Below are 17,781 nucleotides of genomic sequence, written 5' to 3'. Positions count from 1 at the left end.
AGGTCTGCGTCTTCATTCCCGTTTTGCCCCTAGGTTCTTCATGACATTTTTTTTTTAAATTCCGTATATATGTGTTAGCATATGGTATTTGTCTTTCTCTTTCTGACTAACTTCACTCTGTATGACAGACTCTAGGTCTATCCACCTCATTACAAATAGCTCAGTTTCGTTTCTTTTTATGGCTGAGTAATATTCCATTGTATATATGTGCCACATCTTCTTTATCCATTCATCCGATGATGGACACTTAGGTTGTTTCCAGCTCCGGGCTATTGTGAATAGAGCTGCAATGAACATTTTGGTACATGTCTCTTTTGGAATTATGGTTTTCTCAGGGTATATGCCCAGTAGTGGGATTGCTGGGTCATATGGTAGTTCTATTTGTAGTTTTTTAAGGAACCTCCATACCGTTCTCCATAGTGGCTGTACCAATTCACATTCCCACCAGCAGTGCAAGAGTGTTCCCTTTTCTCCACACCCTCTCCAGCATTTGTTTCTAGATTCCTTGATGATGGCCATTCTGACTGGTGTGAGATGATATCTCATTGTAGTTTTGATTTGCATTTCTCTAATGATTAATGATGTTGAGCATTCTTTCATGTGTTTGTTGGCAGTCTGTATATCTTCTTTGGAGAAATGCCTATTTAAGTCTTCTGCCCATTTTTGGATTGGGTTGTCTGTTTTTTTGCTATTGAGCTGCATGAGCTGTTTATAAATTTTGGAGATTAATCCTTTGTCAGTTGCTTCATTTGCAAATATTTTCTCCCATTCTGAGGGTTGTCTTTTGGTCTTGTTTATGGTTTCCTTTGCTGTGCAAAAGCTTTGAAGTTTCATTAGGTCCCATTTGTTTATCTTTGTTTTTATTTCCATTTCTCTAGGAGGTGGGTCCAAAAGGATCTTGCTGTGATTTATGTCATAGAGTGTTCTACCTATGTTTTCCTCTAAGAGTTTGATAGTTTCTGGCCTTACATTTAAGTCTTTAATCCATTTTGAGCTTATTTTTGTGTATGGTGCTAGGGAATGATCTAATCTCAAAGTTTTACATGTCCCTGTCCAGTTTTCCCAGCACCACTTATTGAAGAGGCTGTCCTTTCTCCACTGTACATTCCTGGCTCCTTTATCAAAGATAAGTTGGCCATATGTGCGTGGGTTTATCTCTGGGCTTTCTATCCTGATCCACTGATCTATCTTTCTGTTTTTATGCCAGTACCAGACTGTCTTAATTACTGTAGCTTTGTAGTATAGTCTGAAGTCAGGGAGCCTGATTCCTCCAGCTCCGTTTTTCGTTCTCAAGATTGCTTTAGCTATTCGGGGCCTTTTGTTTTTCCAAACAAATTTTGAAATTTTTTGTTCTAGTTCTGTGAAAAATGCCATTGGTAGTTTGATAGGGATTGCATTGAATCTGTAGATTGCTTTGGGTAGTAGAGTCATTTTCACAATATTGATTCTTCCAATCCAGGAGCATGGTATATCTCTCCATCTATTTGTATCATCTTTAATTTCTTTCATCAGTGTCTTATAGTTTTCTGCATACAGGTCTTTTGTCTCCTTAGGTAGGTTTATTCCTAGATATTTTATTCTTTTTGTTGCAATGGTAAATGGGAGTGTTTTCTTGATTTCATTTTCAGATTTTTCATCATTAGTGTACAGGAATGCCAGAGATTTCTGTACATTAATTTTATATCCTGCTACTTTACCAAATTCATTGGTAGTAGTTTTTCGGTAGCATCTTTAGGATTCTCTATGTATAGTATCATGTCATCTGCAAACAATGACAGCTTTACTTCTTCTTTTCCAATTTGGATTCCTTTTATTTCCTTTTCTTCTCTGATTGCTGTGGCTAAAACTTCCAAAACTATGTTGAATAAGAGTGGTGAGAGTGGGCAGCCTTGTCTTGTTCCTGATCTTAGTGGAAATGGTTTCAGTTTTTCACCATTGAGGACAATGTTGGCTGTGGGTTTGTCATATATGGCCTTTATTATGTTGAGGAAAGATCCCTCTATACCTACTTTCTGCAGGGTTTTTATCATAAATGGGTGTTGAATTTTGTCGAAAGCTTTCTCTGCATCTATTGAGATGATCATATGGTTTTTCTCCTTCAACTTGTTAATATGGTGTATTACATTGATTGATTTGTGTATATTGAAGAATCCTTGCATTCCTGGGATAAACCCCACTTGATCATGGTGTATGATCCTTTTAATGTGCTGTTGGATTCTGTTTGCTAGTATTTTGTTGAGGATTTTTGCATCTATGTTCATCAGTGATATTGGCCTGTAGTTTTCTTTCTTTGTGACATCCTTGCCTGGTTTTGGTATCAAGGTGATGTCGGCCTCGTAGAATGAGTTTGGGAGTGTTCCTCCCTCTGCTATATTTTGGAAGAGTTTGAGAAGGATAGGTGTTAGCTCTTCTCTAAATGTTTGATAGAATTCACCTGTGAAGCCATCTGGTCCTGGGCTTTTGTTTGATGGAAGATTTTTAATCACAGTTTCAATTTCAGTGCTTGTGATTGGTCTATTCATATTTTCTATTTCTTCCTGAGTCAGTCTTGGCAGGTTGTGCATTTCTAAGAATGTGTCCATTTCTTCCAGGTTGTCCATTTTATTGGAATAGAGTTGCTTATAGTAATCTCTCATAATCTTTTGTATTTCTGCAGTGTCAGTTGTTACTTCTCCTTTTTCATTTCTAATTCTATTGATTTGAGTCTTCTCCCTTTTTTTCTTGATGAGTCTGGCTAATGGTTTATCAATTTTGTTTATCTTCTCAAACAACCAGCTTTTAGTTTTATTGATCTTTGCTATCGTTTCCTTGATTTCTTTTTCATTTATTTCTGATCTGATCTTTATGATTTCTTTCCTTCTGCTAGCTTTGGGGTATTTTTGTTCTTCTTTCTCTAATTGCTTTAGGTGCAGGGTCAGGTTGTTTACTCGAAATGCTTCCTGTTTCTTAAGGTGGGATTGTATTGCTATAAACTTCCCCCTTAGAACTGCTTTTGCTGCGTCCCATAGGTTTTGGGTCGTCGTGTCTCCATTGTCATTTGTTTCTAGGTATTTTTTAATTTCCTCTTTGATTTCTTCAGTGATCACTTCGTTATTGAGTAGTGTATTGTTTAGCCTCCATGTGTTTGTATTTTTTACACATCTTTTCCTGTAATTGATGTCTAGTCTCATAGCATTGTGGTCGGAGAAGATACTTGATACAATTTCAATTTTCTTAAAATTACCGAGGCTTGATTTGTGACCCAAGATATGATCTATCCTGGAGAATGTTCCATGAGCACTTGAGAAAAATGTGTATTCTGTTGTTTTTGGATGGAATGTCCTATAAATATCAACTAAGTCCATCTCGTTTAATGTATCATTTAAAGCTTGTGTTTCCTTATTTATTTTCATTTTGGATGATCTGTCCATTGGTGAAAGTGGGGTGTTAAAGTCCCCTACTATGATTGTGTTACTGTCGATTTCCCCTTTTATGGCTGTTAGTATTTGCCTTATGTATTGAGGTGCTCCTATGTTGGGTGCATAAATATTTACAATTGTTATATCTTCTTCTTGGATCGATCCCTTTATCGTTATGTAGTGTCCTTCTTTGTCTCTTCTAATAGTCTTTATTTTAAAGTCTATTTTGTCTGATATAAGAATTGCTACTCCAGCTTTCTTTTGATTTCCATTTGCATGGAATATCTTTTTCCATCCCTTTACTTTCAATCTGTATGTCTCTAGGTCTGAAGTGTGTCTCTTGTAGACAGCATATATATGGGTCTTGTTTTTGTATCCATTCAGCCACTCTGTGTCTTTTGGTGGGAGCATTTAGTCCATTTACATTTAAGGTAATTATTGATATGTATGTTCCTATTCTCATTTCCTTAATTGCTTTGGGTTTGTTATTGTAGGTATATTCCTTCTGTTGTGTTTCTTGCCTAGAGAAGTTCCTTTAGCATTTGTTGTAAAGCTGGTTTGGTGGTGCTGAACTCTCTCAGCTTTTGCTTGTCTGTAAAGGTTTTAATTTCTCCATCAAATCTGAATGAGATCCTTGCTGGGTAGAGTAATCTAGGTTGCAGGTTTCTCTCCTTCATCACTTTAATTATGTCCTGCCACTCCCTTCTGGCTTGTAGGGTTTCTGCTGAGAGATCAGCTGTTAACCTGATGGGGATTCCCTTGTGTGTTATTTGTTGTTTTTGCCTTGCTGCTTTTAATATGATTTCTTTGTGTTTAATTTTTGACAGTTTGATTAATATGTGTCTTGGTGTATTTCTCCTTGGATTTATTCTGTATGGGACTCTCTGTGCCTCCTGGACTTGATTAACTATTTCCTTTCCCATATTGGGGAAGTTTTCAACTATAATCTCTTCAAATATTTTCTCAGTCCCTTTCTTTTTCTCTTCTTCTTCTGGAACCCCTATAATTCGAATGTTGGTGCGTTTAATGTTGTCCCAGAGGTCTCTGAGACTGTCCTCTGTTCTTTTCATTCTTTTTTCTTTATTTTGCTCTGCATCAGTTATTTCCACTATTTTATCTTCCACCTCACTTATCCGTTCTTCTGCCTCAGTTATTCTGCTATTGATCCCATCTAGAGTATTTTTCATTTCATTTATTGTGTTTTTAATCGATGCTTGATTCATCTTTAGTTCTTCTACGTCCTTGTTAACTGTTTCTTGCATGTTGTCTATTCTATTTCCAAGATTATGGATCTTGGAAATAGAATCTTGGATCAGCTTTACTATCATTATTCTGAATTCTTTTTCAGGTAGACTGCCTATTACCTCTTCATTTGTTAGGTCTGGTAGGTGTTTATCTTGCTCCTTCACCTGCTGTGTGTTTTTTTGCCTTCTCATTTTGCTTATGTTACTGTGTTTGGGGTCTCCTTTTTGCCGGCTGCAGATTCGTAGTTCCCGTTGTTTTTGGTGTCTGACCCCAGTGGCTAAGGTTGTTTCAGTAGGTTGTGTAGGCTTCCTGGTGGGGGGGACTAATTCCTGTGCTCTGGTTGTTGAGGCTCGATCTTGTCTTTCTGGTGGACAGGTCCACGTCTGGTGGTGTGTTTTGGGGTGCCTATGGCCTTATTATGTTTTTAGGTAGCCTCTCTGCTAATGGGTGGGGTTGTGTTCCTGCCTTGCTAGTTGCTTGGCATAGGGTGACCCGCACTGTAGCTTGCTGGTCGTTGACTGAAGCTGGGTGCTGGTGTTGGGATGGAGATCTCTGGGAGATTTTCACTGCTTGATATTCTGTGGAGCTGGGAGGTCTCTTGTGGACCCGTGTCCTGAAGTTGGCTCTCCCACTTCAGAGGCACAGCACTGGCTCCTGGCTGCAGCACCAAGAGCCTTTCATCCACCCGGCTCAGAATAACAGGGAGAAAAAGTAGAAAGAAAGAATTAGTAGAAGAAAGAAAGAGAGAGGGAAAGAAAGGAAGAAGGGAAGAAAGGAAGGAAGGAAGGAAGGAAGAAAGAAAGGAGGGAGGGAGGGAGGAAGGATGGAAAGAAAGAAGGAAAGAAAGGAGGGAGGGAGGGAGGAAGGAAAGGAAGAAAGACAGGAGGGAGGGAGGAAGGAAAGAAAAAGAAAGTGGAAAGAAGAAGGGTGGGAGGGAGGAAAGAAAAAGAAAGAAGGAAAGGAGGAGCGGAGGGAGGGAGGGAGGAAGGGAGAGTAGGAAAAAAAGAAAGAGCAGGTAAAGTAAAATAGAATAAAGTATGAAATATAGTAGCGTTATTAAAATTAGAAAGTAATTATTGAAAAAAAAAAAAAACCGGACCGATAGAACCCTGGGACATATGGTGGAAGCAAAGCTATACAGAGAGAATCTTACACAGATTACACATACACATTCACAAAAAGAGAGCAGGGGGAAAAATCAAAAATCTTGCTCTCCAAGTCCACCTCCTCAATTTGGGATAATTCGTTGTAAAAAGAGGAAAAGGGCGAGAAGTCTGAAATCTTGCTCTCTAAGTCCACCTCCTTAATTTGGAATAATTCGTTGTAAAAAGAGGAAAAGGGGGGAAAGTCTTAAATCTTGTCCTCAAAGTCCACTTCCTCAATTTGGGATGATTCGCTGTCCATTCATGCACTCCACAGACGCAGGGCACATCAAATGGACCGTGGAGCTTTAATCCGCTGCCTCCGAGGCTGCACAGAGAGATTTCCCTGCCTCTGCTCTCACAGCTCCCGGGTCTCAGCCTTGCACCTGGCCCCGCCTCTGCGCGTAGGTCGCCGGAGGGCGTCCGTTCTTCGCTCAGACAGGACGGGTTTAAAGGAGCCGCTGATTCGGGGGCTCTGGCTCACTCAGGCAGAGGGGAGGGAGGGGCGCGCAGTGTGGGGCGGGCCTGCGGCGGCAGAGGCCGGCGTGACGTTGCAGCAGCCCGTGGCGCTCCGTGCGCTTTCCCGGGAAAGCCGTCCCCGGGTCTCGGGGACCCCGGCAGTGGCGGGGTGCACAGGCCCCCCGGAAGGCGGGGCGGACAGTGACCCGCGCTCGCACACAGGCCCCGCGGCGGCGGCGGCAGCAGCGGCGGCGGCGGCGGGCTGCGGCGGGCGGCGGTGGCGGCGGCCCACGCCCGTCTCCGAGGTCCGTGCCTTACCCGCGGCTCGTGCCTGTCTCCGGCGCTTCCCCAAGCAGCCCTCTTAATGCCCTCTCCTCGCGCACCAGGAAACAAAAGGGAAAAAAGTCTCTTGCCTCTTCAGCAGCTGCAGACCCTTTCTCCGGACTCCCTCCGGGCTAGCTGTGGTGCACTAACCCCTTCAGGCTCTCTTCCTGCCGCCAGCCCCAGTCCTCTCCCTGCGCTCCGACTGAAAGCCGATACCCGAACCTCAGCTCCCAGCCCCGCCCGCCACGGCGGCCGAGCAGACAAGCCTCTCGGGCTGGTGTGTGCCTGAGGGCACCGGTCCTCTGTGCCAGAATCTCTCCGCTTTGCCCTCCGCACCCCTGTTGCTGTGCTCTCCTCCGCTACTCCGAAGCTTTCCCCCTCCGCCACCTGCAGTCTCCGCCCGCGAAGGGGCTTGTAGTGTGTAGAAACCTTCCCCCCTTCACGGCTCCCTCCCACTGGTGCAGGTCCCGTCCCTATCCTATTGTCTCTGTTTATTCTTTTTTTCTTTTGCCCTACCCAGGTATGTGGGGAGCTTCTTGCCTTTTGGGGGGTCTGAGGTCTTCTGTCAGCGTTCAGTAGGTGTTCTGTAGGAGTTGTTCCACGTGTAGATGAATTTCTGATGTATCTGTGGGGAGGAAGGTGATCTCCGCGTCTTACTCTTCCGCCATCTTCCTCCGGGCCCCCTCACACTGTCTTTAAATACCCTTCTCTAAAAATTCACTGGGGAGTTTGGATCTTTGAGCATAAGCTGTCCATTCTCCTTGATTGGAGATAAATCCTGCAGTAAATGCTGTACTTTCCTTCACCACAACTGTTGTCAGTCGATTGGCTTTGCTTCAGGTGAATGGACCCAAGTTTGGTTCAGTAACAAGCATATGAATTCAACAGTGAGACAATTCAGTCAACAGCATTACATCACTTTACCCTTTGGAAATTTTTTCCTTTCTTCACAACTCTTTGAAGTTTGCAAAAGACCATCAACACAGATAATGACCCACCAAAAAGGCACTAACATGTTAATGGCTCTGGTAAGTGATACACTTACCAGGTCCTATGAGCTGATAGGATTTATTAGAGTCCATTTAGTCATAATACAGAATAGAGGGCAGAGGGACAGACATGAGGGCAATCTCCTGTCACCAGCCAGTAAGTTACATCTATTTATATTGCACCAGGGCTTAACAGCTCACTTAAGAATGCTAAACATCAACCTCACTCTGAGGAACACTTCAGGAAAAACTTCACTTGGCAAAACTAAAAGTGTTTTGGTTTTCATTGCTTCAAGGACATATGTGATTGATTTTTGTGTCTGATTCTAAAGAGCCAGTTGAGCTCTTAAGAAGCATCCAAGGATTTAAAATCTAGTGCGTTTTTGGGCTTCCCTGGTGGCGCAGTGATTGAGAGTCCGCCTGCCGATGCAGGGGACACGGGTTCATGCCCCGGTCCGGGAAGATCCCACATGCCGTGGAGCGGCTGGGCCCATGAGCCATGGCCGCTGAGCCTGCGCGTCTGGAGCCTGTGCTCCACAACGGGAGAGGCCACAACAGTGAGAGGCCCACGTACTGCAAAAATAATAATAATAATAATAATAAAATAAAATAAAATCTAGTGCATTTTTGATGAGTGGTTGTTTAAAGCTTGCAGAAGCACAGCTTCAGAAACCTCCAGTTTACCAACAGTGTTCCATATACGGCCCCCTCTTTTCTTGGCTGGATTCTGTGAATGGAGAAAGTCTTTGTCAATTCTTAGGATGTATTATTGGAGGAAGGGATGGATGCCAAAGATCACAATCTCAATCCTTCAATTTCTTCATGGCCCCATACAAATATAAACAAGATCACATTTTAGAAAGACTCTTGATAACATGTCTTTGCCAGAGTTGAATTCTCAAGCCATTTTTAGCTGCATCAGTCTGACCTCCGGTTTAAATGCAGAATAACTGAGAAAAGAACTAGACTCAGAGCCAGAAAACTTGGTCCTGGTCCTGGCTCGATAACTCGCCATTGGTGTCATCTTGGATACTTTATTTCACTTCCCCAGTTGCAAAATTGGATCCATAATAGTCCTGCCTACACTAAGGATTACTGTGGACCCTACATGAGATATTTAAGTAAAACTCTTTGTAAAGTGGAAAGTGTACAAGAATCATTAACGATGGTCCCTGGGAAGACATTATTTTGAAAAAGTAAGAAGTTAGAAATTCTCACTTCCTTTAATGAGCTTCAGTCCATCATACTTAGAGTAAGTTACTTACATTTCCATCCACCATCTTCTTCAACTGGAAAACATGTAGCACACAATGGATGCTCAGTCAACATTTGTTAAATGAAAGGTGAGTAAATAGAAACATTGCCTCTCATTTACCAGGGAGTATGGCAAGATGACATACTGAAACAGATCTGAATTCCTCTCACTCTTTCATCGTGATATTTTTTGCTATCATTTGGAATAACATAATGTTATTATTTTCTTCTCCCAGCACATCTAAAACATCCCTAAATGACTTCCAATAGAAACTAGAAAGTCAAATGGTCTATTGTCTGTCAGAGGATTCCAGACCCTAATAGTCCATTATGGCTTATTATTCATCATTTATATTTATACTTCTGCATTTTATTCTGTACAGCACAACTATGTAAGTATCTAAATTAATTGCAGATTAACTGTAAAGTCTTTAACGAGTGTTTCATACTGTATCCAAACATTGAATGAATTATGACAGTAATTAAACTGCTGTAGTCTTCCCCTGAAGTGAGTTGTAAGATCTCAAGCTTCTCATCCTATAGAATTATGGAAAAACATTTCCTTTTAGTGTAGGTATCTTGGCTCTTAGGAGCAGTCTCTGGAATTATCTACTGTAGAGAATCTACTCAAGATTATGTTAAGAAGAAAAAGGTTCTTAGTCCCTTCATGGAGGGCCATTTACCTCTAAGGAAACACTCCAGTACAGATGAGCTTCTACATATTCAGCCCCCGAGCTCTGTAACAGTTTGCTCATTTTCACTCTCACTCTCCCACTCACTTTAACATCTGTGGAGGACTTTCTATTGCCAGACTCTGAGTACAGTGCTGAGGCACAAGAGAAGCCTGGCATCCTTCCTGACCTTTCTGAGGCATCCACTGTCTGGGGGACTAGCCAGACAGCCATCACACAATATGAAAAGCGCTGTAACTGTGACATTGACATTGTGCTGTGAGAGTACAGGGAAGGGGTGATACATCCTGCCTCTCAGGTAAATGAGAAAGTGGATTAAAGGGAGGAAAAGGAGAGGCTTCAAGCAGGAAGAGATATCTGACCTATTTGGATTTAAAAGGATGATAAGTATTCTGTGTGTGTGTGTGTGTGTGTGTGTGTGTTTAAAGAGAGCAATGGAAAAAGGTAGCAGTTACACAGGAATCAATTTTTTCTAAGAAAGAAGCTGCTTTTAAATGCACCAGGAACTGCTAAGTGAATAATTAACGCCTCCACCCACCTGAGCCAGCTCTTCTGCTAGCTTTGCTTACGGGAGAGGCACTCCTTTTTCTGAAAGACACCCCTTCTCTTTTTCGGCTCCAAGAGCTGGTCATCTGTCCCAGAAGATTCAAGGAAACTGTGGGAAAGGCAAAACAAGTTGGGTGGGGCACTGGATGACTCAGGAAACTGGCGATGAGACTTTGGATGAGGAGGAGGCTGAGCCTCAGGACAGTGACTGACTCATCCACAGGTACCGCTTGCGCTCTCTGTGGTGGAGGCTTGATAAACATTTGTGCAGTGGGCAAGGGCCAGCCGTATGTAACAAATGCCCACAAGTCTTTTGGTCACTCTGCCCATTTTAAAATAAAGAGGTTTTCCTTTCTAAAGAAAGCTTACTTCTCATTTTTAAGTCTCAGGTGCTCATGGTATCTCCCGGAATGCCTTCCTCCTTATTTTGGTTGTAGCACCCACCGATTTTCTTTTTGCAATTACCTTGCCCAGCTTTCAGTCCCTGTGAATCAGGTGAGGTTGACACCATTCCCTCACTCCAGAGAAGAACCCAAGCCTGAGCAAAGAAAATATTGCATTCCCTTGGCAACCTCGATTGGTTTAGCGGTAAGCATGTGACCCAAATCAGGCCCATCAGAACCATCCCTGGGAGTCTGACTGGAACTCTGAGCAAAGAGGTATTCTCCATGGGAGTTGTTAAGCTGGTAGGAGTAAGCCTGGAGCCGCTGGGGCCTCCCAGCATCATGGTGGATTGATCGCCTGAGAATGAAGCTAACACAAAGGAAAGTGGAGCTGAGATAGGAGGACAGATTTCCAAGCCCGGTATCTGCTCCCCTTCCCTCTGCCCCCTTCCATGGATGTAGCACTTAGGTGGTCTAACACACTGCCACTTTGCTTTAGTAGATTAAATTTGGATTCTGCCACATAGCCAAAAGAATTGTGATGAATCTCAGCCCTAATCAAGATGACTCCAGATCCTGATACCTTATTTATGAGCATGTCGGTCACTTTCAGGGTTTGGAAGGTGGTACCTGGAGCTGCTCTTGCCTGGAAGGCCAGGCTGCTTATCCATTCCTCCTTTCCCTAATGGCTGCTATGTCCTAGGTGACAATCAAAGACAAAATTAATCTCATATTTGTATGGTGCTTTCCATGTTACGATCTTACAATTATTTCTCTTCTTTTTTTTGCAAGCAACAAAAACTTAAAGGAACTAAACTAAAACAGTGGGTTTATTATATTAGAATATAGAAGAATTACACACCAAATTTGGGAGTAAATTTGAGCTGAGCTTTATGGGAACTAGAGAGTTACTAGAAGTTTCTCCCACCATCTCTCCTCTTTTGGGGAACACACAGCGTCTTGCCTGTTTCTCTCTGAAAGGCCACTTCATTCTTTTTTCTACAGGCCAGCTTCTCTGTCCATTCATTTGCTTGCACCCATTATAGCTACTCCTAAATGTAATCTCAGACCCCAAGTCTCCATCAACTTCCAACTTGGCTCTCCAGGGCTAAATGACTCAGTCTCTCAAATTTCAAATTCCTGTGAAAGAGACTCTGACTGGTCCAGCCTGGCTCAGCTGCCCACCGGCATCTAATCAGCTGAGGCCAGGTAAGAGGGTCGTGTGGCATGTAGGGCTGCCCCTTTTAGGCTGGAGGTAGTGGTGGATAGATTCTCTAAGTAGGGAATGTGGGAGGGAAGCAAATTATATCTTCAGTTAAACGTCTTTGTCTCATTTGATCCCCATATTTCTGACAGATAGAAATGATTCTCATCCCCCATTTAACCTAACTATGGATCTTGAAGAATGCACTGTTATCCATTAATGATGAAGTGAGCACGAATGAGAATTCTATTAGGAAAAGTTCAACAGAAAACACTGTTGGAGAATGGTGGACCCCTGTGCTCCTGGCATCCGTGTGGCTTATCAGCCGCTGCGCTGGTTTTAGCAGTAGTTGAGGTGGCTGAAAATCTGATTTTTTTCTTCAAGTGACAGTATTATAGTACTATCATTTTTCATACGATGCATTTTATTTATTATTTTATTATCATTTTTTAATTGTGCTAAAATTGGCATATAATATTTTACTGGAGATAAGCAATGCCAATCTGTCCGGATGAGAAGAGAGAATCAAAAATAAAATTGAATCTGACAAAAAACTTTATAAGTTTGAGTAGTAAATGCTGCCAACTGAATAGTGGTATTTTGTTAAAAGTTCCCCATTTGGGCCTTCTGTGAGCACGGATGGCTGAATCTCAGATTTATAGCTCATTCTTCCACAAACTTGGACTATTCTGTCCTTTGTTTCCCATATCCCACCAGTCTTGGGCTGGGGAGAGGGAAGCAAAAGTTCACTCTATTTCTTTGTCTCTGATGTGACCGCTGTGCAGGACTCACCCCCCATCCCCAATCTCACCCCTCTTAAATTCAATCTTAAATAGTGCTCAGAGTCCCTGAGGGTATGGCATTCATGCAAAGTGGTCATCCTTAGTTGTGGTGTGACAGCTGCCGTTCTCCTTTTCTCTTTTGTGGTACCTTGGTGAGTTATCTTCGTCACTACCACTGCCAAATTTAATGGCTCGCCCACTGATACCACAGACGGCCACCGAAGGTTCTGCTGTTACTGGCCATCAGTGTCTGCACCTCGATAGCCTCTGCCAAGTCTGTGTTGAGAGCTCTGTCTGCCACCACTGCCACCGGAGTGCTTGTCTTCCATAGAACCTGTGCTGAGGTAGCTTTTTTGGGGCAGCCTCCTCTTCTGAGAACTCAGCCTTGATTGAATCACATGGCTCAGAGGATGATCTGAAAGATGGATTTTATTAAAAACACTTCCTAGGAGGCTACTTTTTGTCCTAGAACCAAACTTGTGGATCTCTACTTGCTTTCCCTGGGATGAGCCCCTTTGTGTCTCATTTAAAAGACCCTGGGCACTCATCCCATGGCCAGAGATGCTTGAATCGTAGGTGAATGTAGATTTCAGAACAGAATGTAAATAAATATATGCGAATGTATGGGCACCTTCTGACAGACTTTCATAAGTCTGTTATTGAATAGTGCTATATATATATATAATCCTACCTCTAAGGTAGAGTAAAAGCAACTCATGTAGAAGGTTTTTTGGAAGTGCAAATGTGTCCCGGAAGATACACAGCTCTCCCATGTTCTGGGCCCGGGAGGATCTCGTTGGCCAAGTCCTCCCAGGCAAACTCTCCATGCCTTACACCAGATAATCGCTGCACAAGGAGAGGGCGCTCCTGGCCCTGCCAATGTGCTTGCTTCCATTTTCTTTTGTGGTAAGAGCTAGAACAAACAATTTGGAATTGTATAACTCCTGAGGAGCACATAATCCCAACTGGGATATTCTACAGTTGAGACTTTCTCCAACTGGGAGATTTTTCCCTCCCCTGATCCACTTCTATTCAGCAGAGATCTCCAGCCTTTGAAGTTTTAGAACAATGCAGAATTATTTAAGTCTGTGCACGAATACTTCATTAATGCATTTTAGTTTGTCATTCAGGTTTTAGTCATAGACTTTCTGGAAAAGACTGTTTCTTAAACCAAATTTAGGACATCTAAATTTTGCACTTTTGAAACGCAAAAAAAAAAAAAAAATTGTCAATAGTGATTTACAAGTGGAATCATTCCACTTCCATTATGACATTTTGATGGATTATTAAAATTTGTGTGCTCACTTGGTTAATCTTTGACCAGGGAAATGGAAGATGGAGAAGATGATAACAGTGATGATTAAAGAAGTAACAGTGATGCCTGTGTGCATCTATACATATAAAATGGAGTTAAGCTAGTGCAAGGGAGGAAAAAAAGTTTTTCTTGATGCTTTTAGGGTCCCTGGCCGAGTGTGAAAATTAAACCGACAAAGACAGATAAAGAGGAGAAAAGCATACAAATGTATTTAGTATACATTTTACATGATATGGGAGCCTTCATAAGGAAATGACCTGAAGAAATAGTTAAACCTGAGTATTTTTATGCTGGGTTTGATGAAGAGTGAACAGTTGAAGAGAAATATTTTAGGTCAAAGAACATGAGGTAATTGTAGTAAACTGGGGGAAACTTAGCGAGACCTGTTTGTTCAGATTCTTCTGGTGGTGTCACTTTGTTTTCAGAGATAAGGACGCTCCTTTTCTTAGAGTGTAGGGAGGGCGCCTCACATGGGGTTCTTGTGCCAGTGTTTCAGAGGAGAAAGAAGGACAGTGGCGGAGTGGGGAGAAGTCCCGTTTTCTCAAACTCCTTCAGCTTAAAATATTCAATACCCCAAAGTGCTATGTTTTGGGGTAGCATATCCTGAACCCCCTAACTAGTCAAACATCAGGGAGTCCTTACATTCTATTTATCCAACCCCCGGTGTCCTAGCAGTTTCACAATTAAAGATCTCTTAACAGGTAGGGAGCTGATAGAGTTTTCAACCCAGTTTAACATGTTCAACCCTGTTACATGTCTCCCATACACAACAGGGATCTAATAAAAGACAAATTTATGACAAGAAGCCCTCCCACTCCGAGCTGCTTCCTTTAGCTGCTGCTCTCCGGGGCTCTGAGCAGGAAAGATTAGCACCCACTTCAACTCCACTTTGGCTGCTACTCCCCTTCAGTCTCATATTTAACAACCTTTCCCAGGGCTGAGACAGTTATGAATACGTGGGTTTGCATTTTATTGGTTCTCCTAACTCAAAAATGGCCAAGGATTTTACAACGCAATGCCTCTCTCAGGTGGCCCTTTCCTGAGCAAATGGAACTGCTCTCTAGGAATAACCTGCTTGGTCATACGGGTGGCAACTGTAGCCCCACACCGGGCACACTCATCAGGGCCCAGGAAAGGAGGATGTAGAAGCCTCTGAGAAGACCCAGTCCTTGAAATTTGGCCGTATTATATTTCATTGGTGGTATATGTAAGGAAAACAGAGCCCCAAGTTGCAACAGGCTACATTTATTTGGTGCCTTAGAGCAGAGCTTCTCCAATTTAATGTGCTTATGACTAAGCTGGGGAGCCTGTTGAAGTACAGATTCTGACTCAGTAGATCTGGGGTCGGGGCCTGAGATCTGCCTTTCTAACAAACTCCTGAGTGATGCTGAAGCTGCCGGTCTGTGGCACCACTTTGAGTAGCAAGTCTTTAAAGTTTGCCACGTATTCTCCTTGTCATCCCATTCAATCCCCATGACAAGCCTGTGAGGTACTTGACACATCCCCATTTTACAGAAGTGGAGGTAGGTTCAATGAGGTAAACAGACTTGCCCAGGGCTGTACAGCCATTCAGTCATCGAAAGCCAAGTCCTGTGCTTTTCTTCCCACATGACTGGGGCTCCTCTGCATACCTCAGCCCTTGGCCCGTAAGGTTGCTTAGGGAAATTACATATCAAGTCTTCCCATTTCAGAGAGCTGGTTGAGCAGTACACAGCTATGTATAATCCCAGTCCTTGTATCCTGTTAGATCTGCTCCTTTATGTTGCCTGTTAGCATGTTTTGGTTGGTGATTCTGTCATCCAACATACTTGCTAACCCTGTTCACTTTATACTATATCCACAGGTAGGTACAAAATTCCTGATTTCTCATATTTGAATTATAAATAGGCTTTTCAGCGATGTTTGGAGGCTCAAGTATTGATGGGTACATGGAGGCTCAATCTATGGAAGTAATAACAGGCAGTATACATAGAATTGCAAGAAGAGATTAAACATCTTCCCATTGATGATAACAATTGACAAAATGAGAATAATAATAATAATATAAGCTAGAAGTTGACGAAAGCAAAGTGGGTAAGCACATGGGCTTTGAAGTTTTGATTCTTGCTTCTGCCTCTTAACCAAATGAATAAATTTGGACCAGTTACTTAGCCTCTCTGTGCTTTGATTTCCTTGTATGTTAAAAGGAGATATGGTTTTTGTGACAACTAAAGGACTTAATTAATTCACAACAGTGCTGAGCACACAGTAATTGCTCCGTAAATAACAGTAGGCATCATTATTACCAACATACCAACCTCCTTATTTTTACTATAGAGCAGAAGAGGCCCAAAAAGCTTAAGTGACTTCAACATTTACTGACAAACAATTATGGAGATTTTGCTTTGTAGCAGATATTTACTAGTTGGTAACTAGACTAATGTTATAAGTTGGGAAGTAGTGGAGCTGATAACTGAACACAGACCCTTTGATTTCTAGCCCATTATGATGAGTGTATGTTCAACACACTTGCTGCCACTCTGGGTTTGTAATGGTTCTTTGATATTTCAAACAGTTCCACAGGCAGCAGTGACAGCAGTAGCCACCAAACTGTATCTTCTGTCCCCATTTATCTTCTTGAGACAGAGGAGCCTGGGAGCATGGACTGAAAGGCAGGGGGCCTGGAGCTGAGCCACAGGCGCTGCAGAGCTGGCGGATGGGGTGCCTGGCATGCAGGTTGGGAGTGCTCAAGCCCAGTGCCTGGTATTGTTCGCTCCAGGAATAACTTTCCAACCCCACCCAGAGATTGTTGGGTTTAGAATTGGCATCGTTTACCTGGCTGAAGGTAGTGCTCCTGGTGTCTCTCCCCAAGTACGGCAGGGAATCTGGTTACCCTGTGCTGAGCGGCAGGGCACCTCTTGCAGCTAACCCTTCTTCTGCTTTATGCAGTCCTCCGTTTTTGACTGGATTTAAAAGCCTTTGTCACCAGGGAATCTCTGGCTCTGAGCTTTGGTAGTTTTGTTTGGAACAGCCTCTCCCCAGTGTTCAAGTTTCAGGTAAGGCCTCTGGTGTGTAACTAAAAGATAAGCACAAAGAGAAATAAAAATCTTTTATTACTTCTGTGAAACCAGGTATGTGCAAATAAACAACGAAGAAGTGCAACTGAATTCAAGAGAAGAATTGTGTGAACTCCCAAGGGGCTATTACCCTTCTCTTCAAACCAGGAGTTGCTATTTCACTACTTTGTTTTCCTCTTCCTTTAGAATGTAAGTTTATGGTCACCAGTGGCAACTGGAAGGGTACGTTCCTTTAACAACAGCCTCTTACTGCCAATATTTATCACATTGCAAATTATTTCAATGTTAGCAAATAATTCCTTCAACAAAACTACCGATAATATCTCCTGTATATGAAGGCTGTGTGTGCAGAAAACCCAGGAATGTTGAAAACAGACCTTCATAGAGACTCTAGCCCAGGGGAATTCACTGTCCCAGTTACAGTGTTTTTGGATTGTAAGGCATAGAGGGCTCCGAATTGTGGAGTGTGCAAGCTGGGAGATGCTGTGGTCCTTTGCCTTTACACAGGGAATGAGAAGTTAGTAATGCTGACTTCCCAATGCATTTGTGATTTATGGAGTTGGACAAAGTTCAATTATTTTAAATGTTGTTTTATCACAGTAATACATGAATGTGATTTCAGAAGTTGAATGGGACTAGTAAGCTTACTGCTGGAGCTACATTTCTCTCATGCATACACATTTCACTGTCCAAAGGCAACTATTTTCTATTCTTTAAGCTCTTTATTCTTGAACTGGGTCCATTTTTCTAAATAATACACACACGCTGCTATCGTTCATCAATTTAGACACTAAAGTGCAGGAGGATTCTAGCTCTCTTACCTTCTACCCCATCCTGCAATACATTTATATCAAAGTTTTATAGCAATTCAGATTCTGGGTTTTCATTATTTTGTATGGAAATATCATTCATTGCCAAGCCTAGAAGTATGATCATATTTTCCATAAATGTTGTTACTGTTGTTATTTTCTGGGCTCAGTTTTCTGCAGCTA

The 17,781-nt window shown here is 42.5% G+C and overlaps 1 long non-coding RNA gene across 12 annotated transcripts in view; it reads right to left on the bottom strand.

Moving 5' to 3' along the window:
* LOC308625645 overlaps positions 1–17,781 on the bottom strand; it is a 259,830-nt gene that overhangs the window by 56,751 nt on the left and 185,298 nt on the right. For 10 of the 12 annotated variants that reach the window (XR_014017130.1, XR_014017132.1, XR_014017133.1 and 7 more), the window contains 2 exons: positions 16,548–16,788; positions 10,042–10,158 (listed from right to left, as the gene is read on the bottom strand). This is a non-coding gene — a long non-coding RNA (uncharacterized lncRNA). Of the gene's footprint in view, positions 1–10,041; positions 10,159–11,015; positions 11,132–16,547; positions 16,789–17,781 lie in introns of all 12 variants that reach the window. The other 2 variants (XR_014017131.1, XR_014017139.1) reach the window with 2 other exon arrangements.

This window comes from Mesoplodon bidens (genome assembly GCF_964165515.1).
Source record: "Mesoplodon bidens genome assembly, chromosome: 11".
NCBI lineage: Eukaryota > Metazoa > Chordata > Mammalia > Artiodactyla > Ziphiidae > Mesoplodon > Mesoplodon bidens.
Note: the sequence above shows the minus strand (reverse complement) of the source record. Positions and strands in the feature narration are given on the sequence as shown.